The following is a 14,999-nucleotide window of genomic DNA, read 5'->3' on the forward strand; positions in this document are numbered from 1 at the left end:
ATATTCAAACACATTCATGTACAAATACTGAATGGAGACATACTGTAGTTCACTGACATGTGCACAGGACAGAAAGTGTTCAAATTACTCAAACATTCATTAAAGTTAAATCATTTACAAAGTTAGTCAACTAAAAGGTAAACTACAAACTCTAGACTTCCCAAGCCATCTCAACGTAATTACCTTGTAAACCATTAAACACGTGCACAGTCATCCCTCCTATTGCCAAGATGGTAAAAGAATTTACCTCCTGTGTGATTTATTTATTGGTGTTTTCCCCCTTAAGACACAATGGGAATGGTAGAATAAAAGAAGTGAATAATTCAAGGAGCATGGAGTGGACTCATTAAGACATCTGCAAGGGCTGGAGAAAGGCAAGAGAGGTGGATGAAGGGAAGGAGGGATAGAGGTGGAAAAACCAACAAAGAGAAAGAAGGGCAACACCGGCGGGAGATCAAAGAGGGAGGCTGACAACAAAGTCGACAACAAGAAGTCTGAAAAATTAATAGAAAGTGAAAACAAAAAGACGAAGAACTGGGACCAAAAGAACAACGAGGGTAAAGATGGGTAAAGAATGAAGTGTGAAAGACAGAGAAGAGTGAGATCTGGTTATCAGATCACTGAGCAGTAAAAGCTTTGTAACGATCAAAAGTAGGGGTACCACCCTAATGTAATAGTGTATCAGATTGCCTGCACATGTCTGTTTGCATGCACGAGCCTTCCTGTGTGTTGCCGTGTGTATTGGTAAAGATCAGCTTGTGCGTCAGCAGGTCAGCTAATCTCTCTTGTCAGCTAATGGAGCCAGTCTTACAGATTGGAGTGCTGCCTCTCGCTCTCTCTGCTTATAGCATCTTAGCTGCCGCTCACCTAAGTCAACAACTGATAAGGTAATTTGCTTTTGGCTTTTCAGTCACTCTGTTAGTTACGGGAAACAGAGATGTATGATATCAATACAGTTTTTCTCAGATAAACTTGCTTTGGTGCGTTCCTAAAATCAACTTTTACATTTGTAAAAAGAATAAGTGCATTTTTCAAAACAATAGATCACCAGCAAAAACCGTTAACTTTCTCAAAATTCTTTATCACTCAAAAGTAAATATATCAGTGAACATGTCAGTGCCATCAGAAGGAGAAGTCCTTTTCTCAGTCAATACATTACATACAAGTAAAAATGCTTATTCATGTTTTCATAAAAACAGAGTATTTTCTGATGTAAACTATTGCTTTTTAAGAAAGCTGAGGTTTTGTGGACATTAAATTCAGAAGGATGCACTCCATGGCATTTATACATTTCAACAGTATAATGTTTCACACCACTGCATGTGGGAGATGCAAAAGACTGGAAAGGATTCACACCTACACATTAACTCGTTTTATTGAAATTGAGATGCAGAAAAAGTGTTTTACAACACTACATAGCACAAAAGAAATAATAGTTGATATATGTCATATGTGTCACCGATTACATTTGATCAACCATTTTTCGTGCACTGACCTAAGTAGTTTTGAGAATTTCATTTCTGATTTGATAAATGAATCAATTAATTGAGAAAAACTATAAACAAAAATGTAAAACATATATAATGGAGCAGAAAAAGATGGGGTTTGTGATTTTGAATAGATGAAATCATAACTATAGTCCTTTAGTGTCAGCTAAATAGTTCCAACATATGGGCAGTGCTGCGACATTAAACGTCTTACAACATGCTAGAAATATAGAAAACTGATCATGCCTTCCGATTGGAGAAATAAACACAGACAACAAGAAGACAAATAAAATAATTTTGTTTACTAAATGATAAACATGTGTCCATACAGTAAAGAGTTAATGGTGTTAGCTTGAATAAAGAGAGGCAATCATGACATTATGAAATTATGTGGAAGAGTTATTAGGAATGACCTCTTCGCATCCCCTCCCCGTTGCTTTTTATGTTTCCTGCTCCATCCTACAGTGTGTGCTTTCTTTCTCTCTTTATCTCTCTCAGTCAGCCTCTCCCCTTTTCTCTGCATACTCTGGAGCTAACAGCCTGGCTTGTGTTTTTTATTATTTTGACGTGCATTTTGACCTTCACTGACAGTCTTTTTCCCTGCACCTTTGTGACAACTGTTTGGGAAGTGACGTTCAGAGGAGATCCTTCAGGAAACGTGCATGCCTGCAGCCACTTATCCCTTAGAGAGAAAAATTAGGGGAAGATCAAACTAGAGGGATCGGGGGTGGGGATTTTAGGTGTGTGTGTGTGTGTGTGTGTGTGTGTGTGTGTGTGTGTGTGTGTGTGTGTGTGTGTGTGTGTGTGTGTGTGTGTGTGTGTGTGTGTGTGTGTGTGTGTGTGTGTTTTATTGAAATCACTGGAGATCTAACTAGATCCATGCAGTTCAGTAAAAAGATGCTGACATCTATAGTATCTGTTAGTGTTAGCACTGAAACCAGATGCAGCATATGACCAATGTTGGAGACAACAAACCATATATGCAACAGAATGCAACGGCGTGAATGGAAGCATGTATGTATGGTCATGCGTTTGCCTTGAGGTTCATCAAGTGAGAGATGCAGGTGGGGGTAGGCTGTTGCCAAGAGTGAAGTCAGAGGAGGTGTCATGCAGTCCGTCATTCAGCAGACAGAGGGTTGGAAGAGGGAGTGGTCCCTTGGGCCAGGTGGCAAGTGGCTCATATAGCGATGGAGGACACAGTTGTCAAAGGCATGTCATGTGACACACAAGGACACCTTGCTGCCTCTGCAGGAAATATTTGCATGCCAGATCCTGAGGAGAGGGTGGGCTTGTGACCTATGACCTTAATCACAACAGGTTACACTAGAGATGGTTATGTTGCAGTGAAAAGAAATTTGTACTTTTTTTAAAAGGAAAAATCATAATAAAATTGGATGATGTCTCTGTGTTGCAGAAAAATGTCTGTTCGTGTGTTCCAGGTCGTTCGCCACAGGTACATCATTTTTAAAATATTCTAAAAAGGTATTTTTGCCCCCAAGCTTCTCCACAGACAGCTTGCTAAAAGGTAGACTTTGCTAGAAATATTTATCAAGGTCTCCTTAGATCGGATGTGATGCTGTCTTTTCTTTCACTGCAGGGAAATAAGCTGCTGGCAGGGCAAGGTCATGCATAGTGCTTTGCTAACACATTTGCATGGAAAGGCTCTAGTGGCTAAACGACGGTGGCAAAGTGTCTGGGTTTTTTTTCCTCTCTATAACCTGATACAAGGTTTGTACAAACCTGATACAAGGTTTGCAGAGACAATGAGTCACACATGAAATTATAGACAGTACATTGATGAAAATATATGTACATAGCTGCATTTATGAAAGAAATGAAAAAGAGAGAAAGATGAATGAGTACAAAATTTCATCAACAGGAAACAAACCAAAAAAGCACAAGAATTAGTTAAATGACTACAATAGAGTTTAGGAAACCCGCTCACAGGACCTGGTGATCTGGTCTCCAAAATAATAAACCAGGTCAGACAACGGCTTCTTGGATATCCCATTAACTGTTAAAAGTTGCAAAAGCAGCACTTCCCCTTAAGTGCTCCTCATCTAATCAAATACAAGGTCTTCTGGGGATGAGGCAGGAGCTACAACACTCCTAAACAGCTAGTAAATATCTATGAAGTGGAAACAGAGTGGAAGGATGAAGGTGTGTGAAGGAATGAGAAGGAACGAGAGAAGGAGTGAAGAAAAATAATGGATATTGAAGCTCTTTTAACACTGTGTTTCATGTCCAGAATTTGAAAAAATCACCAATGCTCCAGAAATTTTTTAATCATTTATCAAAGCTAACTTCACATTCCAGTGCTCTGTATTCTTTTAGGACACAACTAAAAGCCCATTTTATATAAGGGCTCACTCTGAGTGAGCAATGTTATCGATTTGTTTGTTGTCCAGTATGGAAATCACTTTTTTCTTCCTGCTGTGTTTGCACTTTGCTATATTTCTTTTATGCTTGACTCTGTCGTCACACTGCAATGACAAGTCAATGTTTTAGCTGTGTGAATTCAAGATTCAGACAGATTTGCTGAACTTCCAATATCAGCAGACTTGACGTGATCTATGTCCAGGTGTAGTGATTTTCAAGGTATACATTTGCATTTGTTAATAAGTTGCTATTGTCTAAGGCTTTAGTGGATGGACCTAAGGTCAGTTAATATAAACTGTGACATCTACTGTTCTAAACCCTCAAAGAACCCTACAAAGTACATTCCTCTACATTTATTGCAGCAGTAACTGCATTTGGTGCAGGACTGCAGTTTTATCTTGCATAAGTTTTGATTTAAAAAAAAGATACTTTCAGACTGTTATTATATAAGTGTGTTGACTGGCTCAGAAAACCATGCCCCACTGGAGCTGCAGTTTGTCTCTTTATCAGCTTGTTTCTGCCTCTCTTATCTTTATGCGTCATCAACACACACAGGAAATCAGCAAAGCTAAGATATGTGAAGTCTCTCATACAGACATCCGAACACACAAACACATACACACAGCCCTAACATCACATAGCAGCAGACTAAGAGTTGGTTTTGGTAGTTATTTGGCAAGACAAGTCAGTTTGAGGGAATTTGCCTGCCATTCAAATAGGGTTGGGCCAGGATAAAAGACAGCAGGGAAACAGAGTTTGCATGGTGATATGGCTACTGGGCTTCATTGATGGGTGCAGCTTATTAGTACGCACCACCTGTTTGTGTGTTTTTGTTCCTTTATCTGTGCAAGCAATGTGTGTGATTGTGTGTGTGTGTGTGTGTGTGCAGTGTCTACAGCTAGGTGTCAATACTCCTGTCTCCCTTTCCTGTTCTCACCCTGCTATCACCATGACAACCTCCTGACTCCAGCTCAGCCGCGCACAGCAAATATTTTTCCCCCTCCCCTCCAACACATTCCTCCTCCCCACCCCATCCCCCCACCCTCTCTCTTTTTTCGCTGTCTCTCTCTATCTGTTGTCTATCTGCACTTTACACTCCCTACCTTCATCTCCCGTCTTCTGTGTCTCCATCTCTTGCTCTTTCCGCGTCTCTGCCTTTCTCTAGTCCCCTGTTGTGGCTACATGCTACATACATGAAAGAGCTCCTTCTTCCTGACTGTTGTCTTTGCAGAAAATCTATCTTTTATTTGCACTCCACTCTTTTTTTACTTATGTTCTCTATTCTCTGCCCCCCTGCTGATTGACTCTCGCACTTTATATTACTAACAAACTCCCTGTTTTCTCTCACTGAACTCTTTTACCTCACCCCTCCTTCCCTACAGAACAAGCTTATGGAACAATGCCTTCCATCTGTCCTGTACTGCATCTTCATTACAATCAACCACCAAGATCATACACAATGTAATTACAGGTAGCATTCTATCAACCTTTGTTATCAACTTCTATCAAGACTGAGAGAGACTGTCCAGTCCAAGGGGAAATTTGCAGGCTGGCACAGTACTGATACTATCCCTCGACCCTAAGTGGCTGACTAACTCCCATCGCATCTGTTATCATTATCATCAGCAAACCATTTCTCCTCTGTAACTAAATCCAATTATTACCAATGGAGTCCGCAGCAGAGATCTATTTGAGGCGGAGCGGCTTGCGCTCAGCTTGTGAGGAGGGCCGGGCTCCATCAAAGGCTGCAGTGTTATCTGAGGCGTACAGCCCTGTCTCTGTTGCAGACCCTAGTCTCTGCAAATCCCCCTGCCCACACCTCTTTACAGCTCCAGCCCTTCCACGCACCAGTGCGTAGTGGTGCAAAGAGATCAAGGACACGACATTTTCTGGAACGCGCAGTAATTTTCAACAAGGAGCAATATGAAAGAAAGTAAACAGACAACCTGTTCCAGTCTGTATATGTGTGTGTGTGTGTTTGTGTTTGTGCGTGTGTGTGTGTTTGTCTTCTCCTGTCAAATATTTAAAGGAAATGACAAGTATATCTGGTTTTATATTATCTATACCAGGAGGCAGATAGAGTTAGTAAGCAAAAAGAGAAAAAGTAAGGATGCTTTTACATGTCTTCTCTTTTTTTTATGTTTTTTCTGCAGAGCTTTGCTTCTCCTCAGCCTCCTCTCTTCTCTTCTCTTCTCTCTTCCTGCATCATCTGTTTTTTCTCCCTCATCTTCCTCTTGGGGTATTGCTTCGTACAGTGTAGCCCCAGCTGTGGCCACAACTCCATTGCTCTCCCTTGTCTCCCTTTCCATCCCATTTTGCTTCAGTTATGAGAGATGACAGAAAGCGTTCGGCCCCAACTCCATTGAGAAAAAGGAAGAGAAAGAGACAAAAACAGAAAGAGATAGAGGAAAGGCCACAGGGATGCATTGGTGACCTTTTCCTGCAGCTAAATAACCAGTTGATGAACAATTCATAGAGAGTTAGGCCAACAAGGTCTGACAATCCACATATATGCCAATCACAGACACAAAACTAAGATGTTAATGCCCACATTCAAATACATACGCAACACAATGCAAACAAAAGCACCTTCTAACAGAGAAAGTAGACCAGTGGCAATATTCTAGAGCACCAAATCCCCTGGTATGGTGGCAGTTCTCTAAATCATCTGCATCCCATGATAGCGCGACTTAAAATGTGCTGATCATGCTGGAGCCTATATAGGACACAGACACAGCATGTCAGCAACTCCTGCCAGCTAATATAAACCAAACAAACAGAGCTTTTGCATGACAACATATCTCAAACACCTCAGATAGTTTTTTTCCTTTATTTAAACTGAGGGTAAAAACCAGTTTCTTTCACCCCTGTGGAGCCTGATGGGGCCCAAAGACAGGCTATGGGGATAAAACACAGGGCACAGTGTGTATGACAGCCTCACGGCTAACATTCCTGTCACTAACATTTACTGTTTGACTTTCTCTGAACCACAGGCTGGTCCAATGTTTAATAAACAGTCATAAATAAAACACCAACTGTCTGGACCACTGGATGGAGGATACACAGAAGGAGAAATGAAAGGACAGAAGGAAAAGAATAACAAGAATCATGATGATGTATGGTACAAAGATGAATGATATATGGCACCCACTGAGAATGAAGTCATCACCATGCTGAGCCCATGCTGATATAATCCTGTCGATTCTGTCTGTAGGCACTTCCACTATTTGTGTTTGGGGTTGTGTTCCTCTTATTTAATTAGCATCACACACTTACTCTGTACACAGCCTAAGAAGATGCAGGTGAGTACTTGAATGTGTGTGTGTGTGTGTGTGTGTGTATATGTGTACCCATGCTTGGCAGGTGTGGATCTGCCTCTGCACACACTGACATTTTAATCGCTACAGGATCTCTGTCCTTTACCCTCCCATCCCTCCCTGCTCTGTGTATCTTCCTTCCTTTATCTTACCACATTGTCATCCTTCCGTAACCTCCACACTTTCACACCTTCCGCTATTTGCCCTGAGCAGGATCACATTTTAATGTTATAATCAACATTATTAAAAGGTTACTGATAATAAAAGGATCTTTTTTCCCTCTGCTAGCACTCCACTTTTTCTCTTACCTCCCGTGCCCCACCCAACCATGAAAGGCCTGGAGGAAGAGATCTCTGCTTATGTGTATAATTTCCTCATTAAGCTCGTTAACAATGTCTGGGCCTTCATTCTGTTCTCTCTTCTCTCTTTATCTGCAAGTGGTTTCCTAAATGCTCCTCGGCTTTTCTCGCTTCTTCTCCAACCTTTCCCTGATGTGACATCTGCACCGCCGAATAAATCTATTTTTCTTTATTGGTGCTCCTGTGTTTTCTCTGGGGAAATGTGTCTTTTATCTTTTCCTTGTATTAACAAGCAGCCTCACCCCATGTCTCCTTATCGCTTCCTGCTACATCAGTTGGTCCTCTTTTCAGCACAGACTTCAACAAATGATTTACAAAAATTACTACACAAAAGTGCTCCTGCAAATGTTGCCAAAAAAAGCAAAAAATCCACAAATGCTCAATTCATCCCGCTGTGCAACAGAGTGCGAAGGCTGCTGTAAACAGAGGTTTATAGCTAAATATAGAATCTCATTATTGCAGCTTGGTCCTTGTGTGAAGCTCTCTCTAACACCATGCCCAATTACCCCTGATCAATTCAGAGAGCAGACTCAGACAACTCCAACACAAACCTGATTTAAACACACAAATCTACATTCAAAAGAGGCTAACAAGAGCAGGTTCACAGAAAACAACATCACATCTTCAGTTACATGGTGTGTGGAGTGTGTAGCAGAGGAGCATGGCCTAATTTAATCTGACCGTGAGCAGGTAAGGATAGATGATGAGAGGGATGTAGGTCACAACTGATAAAGAAACAGCAGAATAGGTTATATAAACTCTTACATCACTCTTTAAAGTCTGTGACATACAACTAATTTGCAACTTGGCCAAATACGCATAATGAGATACATCCCAAAACAATCCAAAAGCTGAAGGCACTAGACAAGTTGCCACACACAAAATGCTTATTTTTTCAAGTCATTAATGACAAAGAAGAATAAAAGAGGTAACAGAGTGCACAGACTGTGTGATTCACTGTGACAAGTGACAAGTTTGTTTTGCGATCTTAGTGTTATATTCACATCTGGGGGATTCTTTATGCCTGAAAGTGAAAGTCCATTGAATGCACATGCACCTTTAATTCAAGCCAAAACAACCATTTATGGGCTTTTTGGAACAATGGGTTTTCTGGTGACTTGCTGGTTAATATGCACACCCTGTATTCACAGGTCCATGGATTTTGGCCCCTCTCTCTCCTTCCCTGTGTTTTCTGTCCATCTTCACCTCTAACCACAAATTAAAACAGATAAGTCCTGCAAGAAATGTCCTTTTATGTATTCTGAAAGTCGCCCATTCAGAAGGAACACAGGCAAACAAACTTTGACACACAAAACAAGCCCCATGAACACATTTTTCTAAATCTCATCTGTCTCTAGTGTGGGCTGACATTTCTTTACTTCTTGACATTTTCGTTTTTTAATCTCTGTACTTCAATCTCTCTCCTGCTGTTCATAATCAGTTTTCATTCTCTGTAGCTCATTTCTTACAACCATCCATCTTTATGCCTATTGTCTGACATTACCCTGTCTTAACCCTTTATGCACCTTGTCTGCGCTCCTCCAGCCAGTGCCTTCATGCATGTGGTGGGTGTAGTGTGTAATAGGATGGCACAGTAGGTGAGATTAAATTGGGCCAGTGTATGGGGATTACAACCCAATCAAAACCTGATCCCCTCCCACTCTCTGTAATCCAACCCTAATGAATATACCAAGCCTGACACAGCAGATAAAATGCCAGTGAGAAGCTACAGTCACAACATCACTGGGACATAGAAAAGAGAAACATACAGAAAGCCTGTTTACTTACATCACCTGCAGTACTTGAAGATACTGTGTCAGTTCAAGTGTGCAAGGGAAGCTCGTATTTCATACCCCATCTATTTCAGTTATGGTTAATTCAAATGAAGTGTACGTATAGAGTGGGGATGAGCCAAGTGAAACAAAATCAATACACTTAAATGTAAACACTCAAATAAGCCTTTAGATTTAGAACAGTATCAAACCTCAATGTGCTTTACATGTAAGAAAATGAGGAGTCACATGGAGTGGCAAGCAGCCATATTAAATTCCTTATGCTTACTTTAAACAAAAACAAAAACTGCTGATCTTTTGATCAAAATATTTCAGCGGTACAGAAAAAGCCTTTCAGAAGTTTAGCAGATTAGTAAATTGTTAATTACACAAAGTGCTAAAGTACAGTACTCTATATTATTGAAATACATTATGCTCTAAAGTTTCATTAAAGATGCATATGTTGTCTCAGCAGTTAGTCAACCAATGTGGTCATGTCCCATTATTAAGATGTCTGTGCGATGTAATCTCAGCCAGATGACTCCCCAGTTTATCAAATGCTGTACCAGTATTGACAAACACCTTAAATTAGCTATTTTGAAATTTAAGGATGCTATCCTCCACTGCCATACTAAATACATCTATTAAAAGCCCACAAAACAATTAAAAAGCTTATTAACTTGGAGTTACAAAGTTACAAAGGCTTCATGGTGGAAAGAAAATTAAATCCAACAGATTTCTGTGACTCAGAAAGGGTAGTAGATAACCTAGTAGCCATTTCACTGACTGATACTTATTGTATCTTACCAAAGCCTCAGTTATTTTTTATTCATTCATTAGGGTATCTTGCACTGGCCACTGTTAATGGAGACTTGTGCACACACACAAAAGGACAGAGGCACAGTTCCCTGTGACAGTTAACAGAACACTTCTTAGAAACAGATACATGCAGATGGGAAATACACTGAACACAGGATCAGTTTAGTCTAATATTAGTCACTCATGTGGACAATGAAGGTTTTTGTCAGCGCTGACTTGGGTCCAGGAAGAAGAACGCAAGGGGGAATTCTCTGAGACAAAGATATAATTTTGTCAGAAAACAAGTCCCAGAGGTTCATGTTTCCCCTAATTCAAATTCAATGCAAAGTGTAGTTTTATGGCTTTGCCGCTTATTGCTATTTTTTAAATTTACTTTATTTAAACGGTGTGCACTGAAAAATTCAAAGGATTAAAAAAATCTTGCTTCATCTTAATAAAATAAAGTGACAGTGTAGATTATCTGGGGCCTCCCATTTTGTTATTGGTTTGGCACTAAATCATTTTCTCCTGGTTTCAAGTAATATCAGTTATGGGGATCTAGTTGTGTAAATTTAACAGCCAATCTCAAATTTGTTCCCCAGGAGAATTCAACAATTTCTTCTCTCTCATACCATCACTTCTGAAAATTGTAATAAAGTAATTCCCTAAATTCTTCTCCATACATAACACCTCTATTTGTGGCCTAGTCTCCATCACGGGTTCAATTGTATAATAGCGTTAAATTTATGAGTCTTTGTCTGAGAGCCTCTTTCTGGGAAAGCTAATAGGATCCTCAGTCATTATTTTGATTAAGACCTGATGTTGGCTTCACCGAACACCACAGCATCGAATACTGATAGGACAAGTGAAACCAAAGAATTGTGCGGTGGGAGGAGGAAGACAAATGAAGAGATGCAGGGGCAGTATAAGTTGAGAGGTTTGCTCTGGCTGAAAAGACAGCAGGATTCTACAGTGATGACTGGAATGAGGTGGTTCAGAGAAATTGTCATGACAACTCTCTTCCACTTTGTCTTATTCTCCAAACAACCTGCTATTTCCATATGAGGCTGCTGGATTTTACATCAGTCCTTTCCATCTTTAGGTTTTCCTCCCTGTGTGTCTCATTTTACCTTTGCAAATTTCACTCTCCCCCTCAGTCGTCCTCCTTCCCTCCTCCTCAATTTTCTATAACCATTTACCCATTGCTGTCAATCTGCCTGACCCTTAGCTCCCTAAATCACCAAAATGTATTCTCCACCAAACCCTGACAGCATGTCGACACGATCCCCCACTTGACACCCAGTGGGCTGACTCCCATCTGCACAGCCTAAATCAAACAGCTTTCAAGCTGCAACCAGGGAGGGTGGAGTGGGGAGAGAAACTGACTCTCCATCTTGACAACATCCTGAAGGTGCCATTGCAACTGCACAGACAGACATGCAGGGCACTGAAAAGACACACACTCACAGGAACATAACTCAAGGGAGCTAACTCACTTACAAGCCTTTGAGTTTGTGCTTGCGAGTTTGTGACTTTACAACTATTATTCTCAAAGGAGGATAAAAAGGAAAGCAGAGATGAAACACTCTCATTGTTGACACTTCTGTCTGAGAGATAGCTCTCTTTTTTAACCCTTGTTTTACTCTGTCTCTGCTTTAATGGCTAAATCCCCAGAAAGTGCAGTGTGCAGGCTTTGATCAGTGGCAGATGCTTAAGTAATCAGGCCACTGTGGGAACATTAGAGAATCTTTAATTTGGTGCACTGCAGTGTGTATTTGCAAAGCGTGTGTTTGTGTGAGTTGCAGAAGTTGTGCTGGTACAGATGTGTTGAGCTTTGTGTGTCTATATATTTGTGTTTGGGTAGCAGGATGACTGGCAAAAGTGCCTGGAGGCCTTAACAGGTGGCTAAGGAGCGAGGGGCCAGTGCAGCACTGCTCTTCCTCAGGATTGCTCCTAACTGTCAGTTTGAGAGCAGATTACTCCTCAACTCCTACATGTCACCACCACTTCAGCTACTGGACTAAATGCATTTGGAAACAGGCCAGACTCTGACATAATCCCATAAAAATGAATATAACAAAGCAATTCATATCTGCTTCTGTATCTCTCCTTCTGTTTCTTTCAATCTCTCATGTCCTATAGCAGAGAGCATGCAATAAAGAATGCAAAGTGTTTTGCCTTTCGAAAGGAAGTGCAGCTTCTCCTTCCCCTGCTACACCATTCTCCCATGCCCATTTTCTTTCGATGCAGATCTCTGTCCCTCTGTCCTCACATAAATCCCTGTTTTCATCAGTCTCTTTGGTAGAACAGCTCAATTAACCAACCCGCTTCAGAGGGGAGATTACATTCTGCACCATACTGTAGCGAAGGTAATCATACACTCCAAGTCTGACAACAACGTTGCTGCTACAACAGCAGCGCGCAGCCCTGTCTCACTAAGCTCCAGCTGCTGCGACCATACAAACCCCACTGCATTAAATAGTATAATAATGTGGCAGGGGGTCTCTGGAGCATTGCTGCCACAAGGAGGATGTACTTATACACACATACACACACACACACACACACACACACACACACACACACACATTTACTACAACCCACTTTCTTCAGCAGCAGCTGTATTGTAATCTTTTGTGTAAATGTGTGCAGTGCAGTGTGTTTATGGATGTTGTACAGATGGTAACAAGTCATTTTCAGGCGCAAAGCCTTCCTACCCTACCAGGTTCATCTGGGACAAGCTGCAGGCTACTAAGACATGGAGAAAAGGGAGACAGAGTACATCCACTACACCAAACACTCACATGATGTGAGCAGATGCACAAAGATGTGTACATACCTACCAATACATGTCTTTGTACATGTGGCCATGTTTTTGTGAATCCAGTCTATTCTTTGTGCATTATAACCGTGAGTGCATGATATCAAAATATGCATTGAAATGAGATTTTCACGAAAACATCAGAAATAAATAAACAACTTACATATAGAACAAGATCACAGTAGCTGCTTTTGGCAGTACAGTTTTCTACATCAATAACACAACTGTTGAAGCATTGTCTATTTTCTGCCTGGTAGAGCAAATATGTAAGAAGCCACAGAAGGTACAAGCAGGCAGCTGCATGGCATACAGCCAGGTGAGTGCCTATTTTTTCATGGGCACACCTCCACAGTCTCATGTGTAGGCTGCCCCACCCTTATTTTCTCTTCCCGTGACATCTCCTTCTATATAAATACCTCCCTCATCATCTGCCTCCTGTTGATATCTGAATCTGTCCTTTTTTCCCTTCTATTTATCCTTTAGATTACTCCTTCTCTTTATTCCCTCTAAGATTTGTAGTTTAAGGTTACACAGCTCTGTCACTACTAAGGCAAAAAAAAAGACTCAATGCAGCTGCAGAAGATAAGATTGGTAGACTAGAAAATGATTGTTGTCTGTTCTGCTATGCTGTTCATCATACAGCTGAGTATCATCCTGCACATCAATGAAAATCGAAGCAGCAAAATGCAATCACAGGCCGTAGTTAATGGTAAGCAACTCAGTTATTAGCTTGGGGAGGGGGATGTGGAGAAGAAAACTAATAATCATATTAAAGTATCGAGGCAGAAGGACAGCAGTTTGCAGAAAAATGCACAGTGCAAGATGAACTGCAGAACAGAGCATTAAAATAATTTGCAATATATAGTTTTCACATTTGATTGCAAATTGTAAATATGGCTGGCGATACAATTTCTGCAATGAATTTATGGTGATGCAACAGATTTATAATGCAGCTCAGTACATTTAAACAATCATTTGGGCACAACTCAACAAACATTTTCTAACAATCTTGAATAACAATTATACTGTAATGATGACCAATAAAGTGCTCGGCGCAGTGGTACAATGGCGCATAGCACTGGTGTGTATTCAGAATTAATGTAAGATGAGACCCTGTTGCATGCAATGTACTGAATTTTCAATTATTGACAAAAAAGAAACAAAGATAAAAAAGACTTAATATTATCTCCTGTAAACTGCTCTCCACCAACAGGTTATTCATGACATCTGGTTTCAACACTAAACATTTCCTCAAATGGTTAAAAGAAAATAAGTGCTACAGTGTTGTATAATTAACCACAAGTAATTATGCAAATGTTGACATTTGTCATATTTTTTTTCAATTAAGTGTGTTGAAATTGCTGCAGGTTTATAGTTTTTCTAAACATCAACACACCTGATAGCATGAAGATAAATTCACAGAGAGATGACATTTAAAGAAGAGGACATTGAAGTGATTTACATGGTCCTGTGATCTTTCACTGCCAGTGGAAGATAAGATTAAGGTGTGATTCCAAAACAAGCCACCTCCACCTAACAGCCTAATTAATCCGCTCACCAGGTCTCCACTGCCTCCTTATCATTAAATGACAAACTGTTCATATCACCAGACAAAGATCCGCTTACCTCCACAACGATGCTACTTTCCTTCTGGCAACTCTTTGCGTCCTTTTCCACACTGGCTTCCTTATCTACTTGTGCCTTTTCTTCCTCTGTGAAATTGATTGTGCCCTCTCCTCTCTGCTGATGCTGCAGTGATAGAAAAGCACTCCCCCCTTTAGCCGTTCTCTCTCTCTTTCCCTTTCTGGCTCTCATTGGCTGCCTGGTGGAGGTGACATCACCCTTCTTCTCTGCCTGCCTGCCTCTCTCCTCCTGTGTTCCCTCCCTCACTGTGAATTCTGACCATTATTGTAACCCTCCTTCTTGTGCCCTATCTATTCCCCCTGTCCTCTTTTTCCTCCCCGTATACAGTATGGATTATTACATTACCTACATTCAGCCAACCAGTGCCAAGCACAATATTTCACAGTGCACATTAGCATAAAGCACACACCCTATGGCCTCTC

The 14,999-nt window shown here is 40.8% G+C and overlaps 1 protein-coding gene across 4 annotated transcripts in view; it reads right to left on the bottom strand.

The window, feature by feature from the left end:
* l1cama (L1 cell adhesion molecule, paralog a) overlaps window positions 1-14,763 on the bottom strand; it is a 37,235-nt gene extending 22,472 nt beyond the window's left edge. The window contains exon 1 of one of the 4 annotated variants that reach the window (XM_067528355.1): window positions 14,560-14,754. The gene's annotated coding sequence lies outside the window, so the exon portion shown is untranslated. Of the gene's footprint in view, window positions 1-14,559 lie in introns of all 4 variants that reach the window. The other 3 variants (XM_067528353.1, XM_067528354.1, XM_067528356.1) reach the window with 3 other exon arrangements.
* Between the last annotated feature and the right edge of the window lie 236 nt (window positions 14,764-14,999).

This window comes from Channa argus, chromosome 13 (assembly GCF_033026475.1).
Source record: "Channa argus isolate prfri chromosome 13, Channa argus male v1.0, whole genome shotgun sequence".
Classification (NCBI taxonomy): Eukaryota; Metazoa; Chordata; class Actinopteri; order Anabantiformes; family Channidae; genus Channa; species Channa argus.